The sequence below is a fragment of the Vigna angularis genome, chromosome 5 (assembly GCF_016808095.1).
Source record: "Vigna angularis cultivar LongXiaoDou No.4 chromosome 5, ASM1680809v1, whole genome shotgun sequence".
In the NCBI taxonomy this organism is placed as follows: domain Eukaryota; kingdom Viridiplantae; phylum Streptophyta; class Magnoliopsida; order Fabales; family Fabaceae; genus Vigna; species Vigna angularis.
The window spans coordinates 10,126,103-10,138,705 of record NC_068974.1 but is presented as its reverse complement, the minus strand read 5'-3'; the positions used below and the strand labels follow the sequence as shown (position 1 = coordinate 10,138,705).

Genomic DNA, 12,603 nt, shown 5'->3' with positions numbered 1-12,603 from the left:
CCATCTTTGGAAGTGCTTGGGCGATTTCATGAGTATCTGCTTTCTTTGATTCTGTGTTGGATATTGTATACTTCTTTTATTTGTCTAGATTCCTTGAGAACTTTGTAATTCTGTTTGTTTCCTTGTGAGTCTTTGTTTTCTGTGTGTTATGTTTGTGTCATTCCCGTGATGTCCTCTTAACTATTCCTTGATCTGCATCTTGATTTTGCCCAGGAGTGTAAAAAACTAAGTGTGGTCTATTTTGATGAGTCGATATTTTCTTGACTTCACTTAGTTTATTGTGATAGAATTAATCACAGAATTGTGCTTAAATGTCCGATCTTTTTCCGTTTTTTCTAATTGTGCTTAATTTGACCATAAATTCTTATTTTAATTAATTTGAAATATCTGAGACTAATTATTTGCATTATTAATTGTAAGAAAATTGTTGGGTGATATTTTGGGACTCAAAGAGAAATGTCAACTCACTTACATTTTTTTTAAATGGAAAAGAAGGTGTGGACAAAGAAAATGGCAGTAGCACACCCGACCCATCGAAATTAATTGGAGTGCTGATTCTATTTTGTTTTTAATCACAGAAGAATCCAACAAAGAGGGAGCCAACCGCCACCTAGAAAAAGATTCATTATTTAGCTTAAGGGAGGAGCGTTTTGGAGGTGAAGAAACACTGAATCACTTCCATCACTACCAACCGTTCCCTGCACCACTTCATACCTAATTTGCCCTTGCTATAAAACGGATGTCAACATCCGTTTCACCTTCAACGGATGTTGACATCCGTTTACATATTTTATATTTTATTTTATTATTTTTATTTAAAAAAAAAATTTCAACGGATGTGACCACATCCGTTTAATAGATTTTTAAAAAATGCTTTATTTACTATTTAAATAATAATATGTAAATTTAATTAATAATTATTATTTTATTAAATAAAATAAAATTAATTTATAAATAATTAAGTATTAATTTATAAATAATTAAGTATTAATTTTAAAAAAATTAAATAATATTTATATATTAATTTAAAATAAAAAAAATTAAAAAAACAAACTAATTCAACGGATGTCGCCACATCCTTTAACGGATGTGAAGTAGATTTATAACAAAAATTGTATTTATTATTTAAATAATAATATATAAAATAAATTAATAATAATTATTTTATTAAATAAAATAAAATTAATTTATAAATAATTAAGTGATATTTTTAAAATAATTAAATAATATTTATATATTAATTTAAAATACAAAAAATTAAAAAACTAAAAATTAAAAAAAAAGAAAACAAATTCAACGGATGTTGCCACATCCGTGGCACATCCGTTTTAATATATTTATAAAAAATATTTTAATTATTATTTAAATAATAATACATAAATTAAATTAATAATAATTATTTTATTAAATAAACTAAAATTAATTTATAAATAATTAAGTAATAATTTAAAAAAATTAATTTATATATTAATTTAAAATACAATAAATTAAAAAAAAAATTTAACAAATGTGGCACATCCGTTGAAGAATTTTTTCTTCAACGGATGTTAACATCTGTTGAAGAAAAAAGGTGAAGGGGTAAGATATTTTGAAATATAAAGAATAATTTTGAAATTTAAAAAAAATGTGATGATGTAGATAACAAAGTGGGGTGGTGTAGGGAGTAACCCTCCATCCAAAGAGGCACATGGGCTGCACGTAGAATGGAGTGTCACAACTTGGGCTGGAAAGAAGCACACGAGATGGGCTACACATCCAGCAGCTTGGAGAGATGTTCGTCCAAAAGCAGCAACACACGTCCTAGGAGCGTCCAGCAGCGTCCAGCAGCGTCCAGCGTGGATGGGGGCCAATTAATATGAAGTAAGGCAGCCGCCACGGAGGAAAAAATTAATATATTCTGAATTGAAGGCACGGTCACATCCAACTGCCATGTCCAACATTCAGAGAGCGCGAAAAGAAGCACGTCGGTTTCGTTTTTGGAAGAAGCATTCGGTCACGTCCTGGAAGAAGTGAGGCACGCGGAGAGAAGCTGGATTTTGCAAAGAGAAGATGTGTGCAGCCGCCAGCCTGGGAGCAATATCTTTTATTTAGAAGCGAAGTAGCGTTGGGGGGCACACTTCTCATTAGAAGGCAGCGGTGCTCCAGATGCTAGAAGAAGTCACGTTCATCCAGCATGTTGAGAAAAAAAAAATGTTTGATTTCTTTTCTTCGTTTGAAATAGGAGCTGGAGAGGACGTGCATTGCTTTGCTTGCTGGAGAGGCACAGACATCATTTTATTCGGTGCTTTCATTTCAGCTTTGGAGGCATTGGTTTTCGGCTGGTAATGGAGATTAATTTTATTGAATTGGATCGTGTGCAGTGATTTTGGCTTTTTCTTTATTCACGGTGATTTATTTAAGCATTTCATCTTTCATATAGAAGTGGTGCACGCTGTTTTATAATTTCAATTTCAATTTTTAACTTTTAGAAAGGTGGACGCTAATTTTCTTTTAAATTGTACACGCTGTTTTTTTAATTTCTGAAAATTTAATTTTAGAGTAGTACACGGTTTGCTCCAAAATGATTTTTCTTGATTTAGCTTCAACTTGCACCGAGACTCACTTTAATATTATTGAATTTGGAATTACAGTCAGCAATATGGTTCATTTTTATTGTTAGCGCATTTTTAGTATTAGTTTATTGATTCCTGTGATAGATATGCGTTGGTGGATGACTATAATGTACATTTCATTTTTAGTTAAGTTTTTTTATTATTATTATATGCTACATGTTAATTAGTTCGCACATCTTGTTTTAGAGATTGTCCGGTCTCAATGTAGAACCGTTCGGTCATTTGTAGGACCGTTTAGTTTTCATGCTTTGTTCATTTATTTCAATGTTTTTAATTATGTTTGGTGGTATTTAATTTCAAGTTTTAATTTAGTTTATTTCTAATCACAAAAAAACTTTCAAAACCTCCCACTACGTATTTAACCTAAGACTCGAATCACATTTGGTCCTTGAGAGACGACCTAGGAGTCACTTCCTAGCACTATACTGTATTATTTAATGCACATCAAATTTGTATGGGCCGCGACAACTGCATCAGAAAGCAAGAAACGGATGGACTGATAAAAGTTTCACGGAATTGTTGGAGTTGCTAAAGGAGATGCTACCAGAAAATAACACGTTACCTATCCGAAATTACGACGCGAATAAAATTCTATGTCCAATGGGTTTGGAATACCAAAAGAGACATGGATGTCCCAATGACTATGTATTGTATAGAGATCAGTATGCTTCAATGAAGGTGTGTCGGACATGTGGTTCGTCACGATTTAAGAAGAAACTTGATGGAAATAACGATGAACACAATGAAGGTCCACCGGCTAAGGTCATGTGGTATTTACCTATAGTACCAAGGTTGAAACAATTGTTTTCTGCTAAAGAAGATGCGAAGAATCTTATGTGGCACGTTGATGGAAGAAAATGTGATAATCTTCTTCGATACCCAGCTGATTCCCCACAATGGAAGAAAATTGATGGCACATTTCCCGAATTTAGTGTAGACCCAAGAAACTTAAGACTTGCACTTGCTTCCGATGATATGAATCCTTATGGCAACTTAAATAGCAAACATAGTTCATGGCCTGTTATTTTGATGATTTACAATCTATCTCCTCTGTTGTGCATGAAGAGAAAATACAAGATGTTGTCTATGATGATATCAGGTCCTAGACAACCTGGAAATGACATTGATGTTTATCTAAAATCATTAATTGACGATTTAAAAATGTTGTGGGAAGAGAGTGTCGAGGTCTTCGATTCATATTTAGAAGAAAACTTTCGTTTACGTGCAATGTTGTTTTGCACCATTAATGATTTCCCAACATATGGGAACTTGAGTGGTTACAATGTTAAAGATCATTTTCCATGTCCGATTTGTGAAGAAAATACTAGTTATCTTCAACTGAAGCATGGGCAGAAAACTGTGTACACAAGACACTGAAGATTCCTTCCTCGAAATCACCCTTACTGTAGATTGAAAAAAGCGTTTAATGGAAGTCTGGAGGATGATGTAGTGTGCAAACCACGTAATGGGAAAGAAGTATACGACCATATGAGGAACATTGATGTTGTCTTCAGAAAACATAAAACGAAGAATGTTGAGAAAAATGTTTGGAAAAAGCGATCAATATTCTTCAATCTTCCATATTGGTGTAAACTTGATGTGCGACAGTGCATAGACGTGATGCATGTTGAAAAAAATGTATGTGATAGTGTTGTTGGGACTTTACTAAACGTTAAAGGAAAGACAAAAGATGGAGTGAAAGCATGACAAGACTTGGTTGACATGGGAATCCGTTCTTGGTTACATCCGCAATCCATAGGAAGACGCACCTATCTTCCTCCAGCTTGTCACACTCTTTCAAAAAAAGAAAAACAATTTTTTTGTCAATGTTTACATAGTGTGAAGGTTCCACAAGGTTATTCGTCGAATATTAGTAGCGTTGTTTCTATGAAAGATTTGAAGTTGATTGGTTTAAAGTCTCACGATTGTCATGTCTTAATGCAACAACTTTTACCAGTAGTTATTTGAGCCATATTACTTGCCTCTGTTAGAGGTATTCTCAACGTTTGAGTTTGTCTTTCAATGCCATTTGCAAGAAAGTTGTTAATCCTTGACAGTTAGATGATTTGCAAAATGAGGCCATAAGACTATTGTGTGAATTAGAAATGTATTTCCCACCCTCAACTTTTGATATCATGGTTCATTTCATTGTCCATCTAGTGACAAAGATTCGAATATGTTGGCCAGTTTTCTTGAGGTGGATGTACCCGGTTGAAAGATACATGAAGATCTTAAAGGGATGTGTTAAGAATTAATTGAGACCGAAAGCTTCGATTATACACTAGTAAAAAATATGCTTTTTAACTCGCCTAATAGACTTCGGTCTAAGAAAAACCGAAGCCTACCAGAAAGCGGTGGCAATTTTGTAGTTTTGATGAATTTATATGCCTCGGTTCAGTGAGAACCGAAGCATATAACACATATTACAACCTATTAACTCGGTTAAAGGTGGAACCGAGGTCTGTGTTTTGGTGTATTGACTCGGTTAAAGGAGAACCGAGGCCTATTACCTCTCGCACATGACCTACTCTCATATCTCCTTTTTCATTTTACACGAAACTCTTTTCTTTCCTCTCCCAACAGAAGCAGAAACAAAAAGGGGAATCTCTCTTCTCCCACTTGGCAGCCACGGCGCGAGGAGGTTCTTTCCTCCATTGCAGCAACTTGTGCTCCAGAGGGGAGGCGCGATGGTGGCCGGCGTCGAAAGCGGAGGAGAGGCGCGATTGTGGCCGGCGTCGAAAGCGGAGGGGAGGCGCGATGGTGGAGACGAGTACCGCGGCGACGATGATGGGAGGCTCGCCGATCTAAGGCGTTTGGCAAGCATAGAAGATGGTGCCTTGGAGATGATGGGAGGTTCGTCGATCTAAGAGTTGAATGAATCGCGGTTGTTTCTGTGAAGGCGAGGTGGCAGCTAGGTCACAATGAGACCGCAAAGAGGCCGCGGCGAGACCGTAGCAAGGTCGCAGCGAGGGCGTCCTGCAGTGGTGGCGTTTCTGCGAGAAGGGGAGGCATCAACCTTCATCTTTTCTTCTCTCTGTTCTAGTTTGGCCTTGTAGGAGCCTCTCTTCTTCCCCAAATCGTTCTCAGAGTTGGTAATGACAACCTCCGCAATGCTCATTACATCAAAAACCCATAATATTTTTTCTGTGTTATTTTGGGAGCGATTTTGTTAGGCTAGTGTAGTTGCTGTTGGAGTGCTTGCTTCTGAGATTTGGTTTTGTATCTTTTGAGATTTTGTTCTGTGAAAGGGAAGGAAAATTCATTAACCCTTTTGCTTGGACTGTGGACTGTTTTTCTTAAACTGTGGACTGTGGACTGTGCAACGAAGAGGGAGAAGTGGACTGTGCAAGGAACAGGGAGAAGTGGACTGTGCATACCGAAAAAAAAACACGCAGTTGCCTCGATTATCTAAGAACCGAGGCTTAATCCGATCTCGTTTTAACCCGGTTCAGAACTGAGGCATAAAGCCACCCCTTTTTACCTCGTCCGTATATGCCTCGGTTGTATAACCGGTGCCTATAAGCAAAATGAACCAATATTATTTCCCCTTACTGCAATAGTGATAGAGCGCTAAATTGTAGAGGAAGTCATTGAATTCTGCTCAAGTTATATGCCAAGTTGTGACCCAATAGGACTTCCAAAGAAAAGACATGAAAACATATGTGAAGGAAAGGGAGTTCGAGGAGTAAGGATTGAAAGTGTTAGTGGAAAAGAAGTTAATCAAGCACATTTGTACATTTTAAACAGCACAGAGGATGTTATTCCTTACATTTCACAACACATTGATGAAATTAAGTCAGCACATCCACGTATGAGTGAAAAGTTGACACTTAATGAACATAACAAATCCTTTTTAGCTTGGTTTAAGAAAAAGATTTATGCGACTCGGAATGTTTATGAAAATCTATTGAGACTAGCTCGTGGACCTAACACTTATGTGATCACTTTCGGCGGCTATTACACAAACAATTACTTGTTCTATTCAAAGGAGGAAGATGATAAAAGTAGAGTTCAAACTAATGGAGTTACCCTACAAGCTGAGGCTCAAGGTTTTACTCAAATAGTGGAGTTCTACTCAAATGACGCTCAACGGTGGCGCTCAGGCGTGAAACAGTGGTTGCAGCACTCAAGTGACGCTCAGCGGTGGCGCTCAGGCGTGAAACAATGGTTGCACCTCTAAATTGGCGCTCAACGCCCCAAAATGACGCTCAACACTCTCTGCGATTCTTCTAAGTGCTACTTTTCCCGCTTTTTCTAACTACAACTCCTTGCTACTTCAACTTCTTCATCCAATTCATCTTAATTCTTGTCAAAACAAGGAAAACCAAGCATAAAACCAATAATACCACCTTTAACTCTCTTATTCTCACAACTTAAGCAAAAGCATGATTTCAAACTAGTTTCTAAGTCATAAAAGGTTATTTTTAATGTCAAAATTAAGTATAAAAATAACGGTTTTTCAACCGTTATCATTTCTCAAAATGTATATATTGTTCCATAATTTGTCATCCTAAATTATAAAATAAACCTAGTTATATTTTCTAACCTTTCCTTGATAGTTATAAGATTAATTGAATTTTAATTAGGCTTAATAACACCATTGGTCCCTATTTTCATCAGGTTTGTTCAAAATGGTCCTAGTTTTTTTTTTCTGTTCAATGTATTCCTAAAAAATGTAATTTATGTTCAATTTAGTCATTTTTACAGACAACGTTTAAATCGTTAACAACCCACTGTCCAGTTGTGCAAAACCCAAATGAGATGGTATTTAACTGCCCATGTCGATTCCCTTCAGGCACAGTGAGGTGGATTCTGAAAGAAATGCCACTTATTTAATGAAACCCAATTTTTGATGAGGGTGGATTCTAAAATTAGGGTTTTTTACTTTTCCTCTATGAAAGCCATAGTGAGGTTCGAGGTTAGCAATCTTTTTCCCAATCTTGGTGGTTTATAAGCCATGTTTGCTTCCTAATCTTCTTCTTCTTACAATAGCTTGGGCCACCGAAGTTGTCATTACTCAATTAGTGGTGGTTCAATGGGGGTAGGGATAATTCCCATTTGCAATTATGTTGAGATGATAGTAGTAAAAATGGCTATAACTTCAAAGAATGTTGGAAGATATTTTTGGGGTTGTCGTTACTGTGCTGGTATGTGAATAAAAGCATTTCTATTTAAAGCTTATTTTTTTTTATTTGTTGGTAATTAACATTGTGTTTGATGAATAACAGAGTGGACCTGTTATTGTGATGTGTTGTAACTATTTCAAGTGATGCAATGAAGAAAATGTTGGTGAAAGGGATGTTATCATTGCTAGGCAAAGGAGGAAGATTTATGATATGGAGAACACAGTGAAAGCTTTGAAGAGACGGATCCAATTATTAGTAGCAGTGATGTGTGTTATCAGTGTAGTGATCATAGTTATGTTGTGTATGTTTTTAGGTTGATGTGTTGTAAGTGTGTTTTTAGGTTGATATGTTCTGTGTGTTTTTAGGTGGTCGTCATCTGATTTACTTTAGTGTTTTGAAGGTTGAGGTTTTTGGGTGACCCCAATGTTAAGGTTGGGCGACTGTCTTTTGTAATAAATGAAGGAATGAAATGTGTATTAGTGTTTAATTGTTCAATTTAGTCCTCATTTTAGTTAATTATGTGCGAATGTGGTCCCCATGATAATGAGTGATGTGTGCACAAAATGGAAGTTGTCAAAATCAATATCAAAACATGGGTACATGAAAACATCAAAACAATATCTTTTAATAAACAAAAGTCAATTCATGGGTACATGAAAACATCAAGTTACTATATAGCACATCAAAACAGATCCAGTGCCAAGTATATCAAAACATTATAAAGGACATTAGCTCTTAATTACTAAAGTATATCAAAACAGATCTAGTGCCAAGTGTGTAATGGTTTGTAGAAGACAAAAATACACCAAATTTTAAAGATTATAAAGCAGATGGTCTCCTAATTGGTAACTTATCCCTTTTGATTGGCTGAGTTGGTTGTTCTCTAGATTCCTGTGTTGGTTGGGGTGGTGGTTCAGATGGTTGTGTCATTTCCTGAGCTGGTGGTTGGGTGCTGCTTCAGATGGTTGTGGTAAGTCTGGTTGATCTTGAGATGTAATGGGCAATGATTTCTGTTATGCCCAATAATATGACAAATGTTGCATTTTTTTTTTTGCGGTGGCTACCTTTGGTCATCTGGGTTTCATCCCTCCTTAGCTCTCAACTCTCCAACCTTCTCTTTTTCTTTGGTCTACCAGGTAATTTTCTTTTAAATGGTGGGATGACGTCTGGGAAGGATGTTTTTTCCCATAAAAGGTGGTCATTCACTGGATATATGATGGAGGCATATGTTTCATCATACGTGGACCTTCTGAACCAAATTGGTACATACTCTTTTGGATCTAAATTTAAGAATCTCATTATTGCAATTGCATGGTAACAAGGGATACCACTAATGAGATATTACCTACAGGTACACTCTTGACTGTCAAGGTTGACTGCAAACTTGTTTGTAATCACTACAAAATACCTAACTTCAAACATTTTTTCTCCAGACCAACTGTCATCAAGTAATACATGATTAAAAGCTAAATATCAAGTGATGAATATCAAAATTTTTATCACAAACCAAGTGACATGCATTAATAGTGGGAAAGGAAATGCATACCTAGGGATCCAATTTTTGGATAAATTTAATTTTTTTGTAAGTCTCTTTCTAATCTTGGGGCAGATATGTGATAACGGTTGAAAATACCGTTATCAAAGATTTAATTTTGATATTAAATCAACCCTTTTACTTAGAAGCTTGCTTAACTCATGTTTTTAGTATTGTTTTGTGAATAACAGAGTAAAGGGTATACTTGATGATTTTATCACTAAATTCCCTTGATTTTGTAGGTTATTGGAATGATTTCAAAGAAGAGCAAAAGTATCAAGGAGTTGGAATTTAAGAGGGACAGGTAAAGTATAAAAAAAAGAGCACAGGAGGTCACGTAGGGCGCCTGAGCGCCAGTTTGTGTACTGTAGGGCACTTGAGTGCCTAGAAGGGCGCCTAAGCGCCAGCTTTGTACCCAGGGCGCCTAAGCGCCCCCGTTAGGGCGCTTGTCCCGTACCACGCCTGGTCGCTCCATTTAGGGCACTGAGCGTCAGTGAAGTGGGTTGTTTGACTTGTTTTCTATTATTTTTTAGTTTTATTTAAGGACTTGGACGTCCTAGGGATTGTATCTTTTGATTGCTTGAGCACAGAAACACACTTTTCACCCTTTGGGGGTAGATTTGGGGATGTGAAAACTCTCCTCTTCTCTTTCTACGGTTTTTCTATCTCTTTCATTCTTTCATTCCATTGTTCATCTAGTTTCTCCGTGACGATGAGGAACTAAACCTTATTTGTTGTTGGGGATGATGTAACCTTGTGAACTCTCATGTATTTGAATTAATTCCCATATTTTTATGCTTCTTTCATTAATTGTTAGGGTTATTCTTCTTTGCTCAAAGCTTGTTATGTTTAACTCATTGAAGGCATGATTATTGGTTTTCGTGATATGGAAACATACGGGGAAACCTAGATTTGGAGAATTTCTCCCAAAAGTAGTATTGCCTAAACATAGGGATACAAGTTTTTGTTATCTTAAGCTTCTGTGCATATGTAATGCAGAATTAATTGCTAGGTGATAACGATTTAAAATACCATTATCTATGATGTAATTTTGATACTAAATGCACCCTTTTTGATTTAGAAACTTGCTTTAACTCATGTTTTTTCTTTATTTATGTCAATAAGAGAGTTGAGGTTGAATTTGATGATTTTATGACTAATTTCCCTTATTTTGATAGGTAATGAGAGAATACGGAAAACAGAGATGAAGAACCAAGGAGACAGAGCTCAGAAAGGCCTGGAAAAGCACTTGGGAATTCGACATACACTGCCCGGGCGCCCCTCTTGGGCTCTTGAGCGTCGAGCCTCGAAGCTTGGGCGCCCAACTGGAAGCTCAAGCTTACATGAGCTCTGCTCACCGCCCGGGCGCCCTAGGTGGGGTGCTTGAGCGTCAGGATTCGCGGGTCAGTCCCAGTTTTTGCTCTGTTTTGACAATTTTGGACCGGACCCTATTTCTACTCTTTTCCGACTCTATTTAAAGGATCCAGGCGCTCTAGGTTTTCTATCTCTGGATTGAGCAACACAACAACACACTCTTCTACTCTCTGAAGGCAGGTTTGGATACGGGAGCGTCCATCCTCTACTTTTAGGGTTCTTCTATCTCATGCTTTTCCATTGTTCATCTAGTTTCTCTATGTCTATGAGGAACTAAACTCTATTTGTTATTAGGGAATGATGTAACCTTCTAAACTCTCATGTATTTGAATTTATTCTTAATTTATATGTTTTTTCATTAATTATTAGGGAATTCATCTGTTTCAATGCTTGCTCTATTTAACTCATTTAGTAGCATGATTTATGAATTCTCCCAAGGGTAATATTTCTAAAGGATGAGGGTATGAGTACTTGGTTGTCTTAAGCTCTTGATCTTCAGTTTTAATTTTCTAAGAACGCTAGGAATTGCACGAACTAGGATTTAGGGCAGGCTTATTGCGGCGAGGGATCGGGTTCTAAGTAATTTAGTGAGTGACGTTAACATTAATGAAAAAAGAAGAATTCTGATATACATGAGAGTAAACTTGGTGAAATCAAACCCTAACAACATAATCATCTCATTTTATAAACAACCTTCGTTCATCATTGTGTTCTCTGCTATTGATCAATTGCATTCATATTTAATTTTCTGTCTTTGAATCTTAAGCCAATGATCTCGTTTCTTTTAAGTCTTACTTAATCGAGTTATCACACAATTGTTTAGTGCCGAGAGTCCTCTGGGATACGATACTTGGTCTTACCATTTTATATTACATGTGCGATTTGGTACACTTGCCAATCCATCAACAAGTTTTTGGCGCTGTTGTCGGGGACCAAAAATATTGTTAACAAGTTTTTGGCGCCGTTGCTGGGGACTCACGGTTTAAGCTATTCTATTTGTGTGATTCTTGATTAACTTTAACTTTATTTTTATTTTTCTTTTTAATATTTTTATTTTTATCTTTATTTTTGGTGTTTTGTTTTGTTTATTTTTATTTTTTATTGTTTTTGTGCTAATAGTGTTTTCTAGGGTTTTGTGTCTAGTGCTTGTAGGATGCAATTCGGACAAGAAGTTAACTATATGGACACTCAATTCCAGCAAGGTAATTTCAACCACTGGTGGAAACGTCACTTAAACATGGTTCAAAGTCAATTTGGGCAAGTTGTCGAACAATTTGATAGGCTGATGACAAATTTATGAACATCAGAAAACGGCGCCAAAAACTTGTTTAACCCTCGGCAAGTGTGACCGAATCGTATCAAGTAATAAACTCGGTAAGACCAAGTATCGTTTTCCCAAAGGACTCACGGCCTAGTTAGTTATATGATTTGTTGATTATTTAAGACTTGTGAACAAATTCTTGTGGTTTCAAATGCAAAAGACAATAAATAAACATGTATGTATGAGTTTGATCAATGGAAAAGAGGAACACAATAACACGAAACGAATTATATGGATGAGTATGTTGTTGAGGAAATCAATTTCATCTTATCCACTCTCATATATTTTAGGAATTCAACATTCTTTTCATCAATGTTAATGCCACTCTCTAAATTACCTTGCGAAGAAAGCCTATCCTTAATTACGAGTTCATACAATTCCTACCATCCCTAATAATTAATTCTGAAGCATAGAAGCTTAAAGGCAGCCAACCCTCATATCCCTATGTCTAGGCGATATTACTTTTGGGAGAAATTCCCCAGATCTTGATTTTACCGTATGTGTCCATATCACTAAAATCAATAATCATGACATCGAATGAGTTAAACAATGCATGCTTTGAGCAAAGAGGAAAAACCCTAACTAATGATGAAAGAAAGCATGTATCAAAGATATGATGTTTAAACACAAAATTCC

The 12,603-nt window shown here is 36.2% G+C and overlaps 2 long non-coding RNA genes across 2 annotated transcripts; both read left to right on the top strand.

Moving 5' to 3' along the window:
* Positions 1–1,664: 1,664 nt before the first annotated feature.
* Positions 1,665–8,233, top strand: LOC128196448 (uncharacterized). The gene is made up of 2 exons (XR_008248746.1): positions 1,665–2,321; positions 7,841–8,233. It is a non-coding gene; the product is annotated as an uncharacterized LOC128196448 (long non-coding RNA).
* Positions 8,234–8,551: 318 nt separating this feature from the next.
* LOC128196449 (uncharacterized) lies at positions 8,552–11,008 on the top strand. Its single transcript, XR_008248747.1, has 3 exons — positions 8,552–9,000; positions 9,515–9,576; positions 10,451–11,008. It is a non-coding gene; the product is annotated as an uncharacterized LOC128196449 (long non-coding RNA).
* The last annotated feature ends 1,595 nt before the right edge of the window (positions 11,009–12,603 follow it).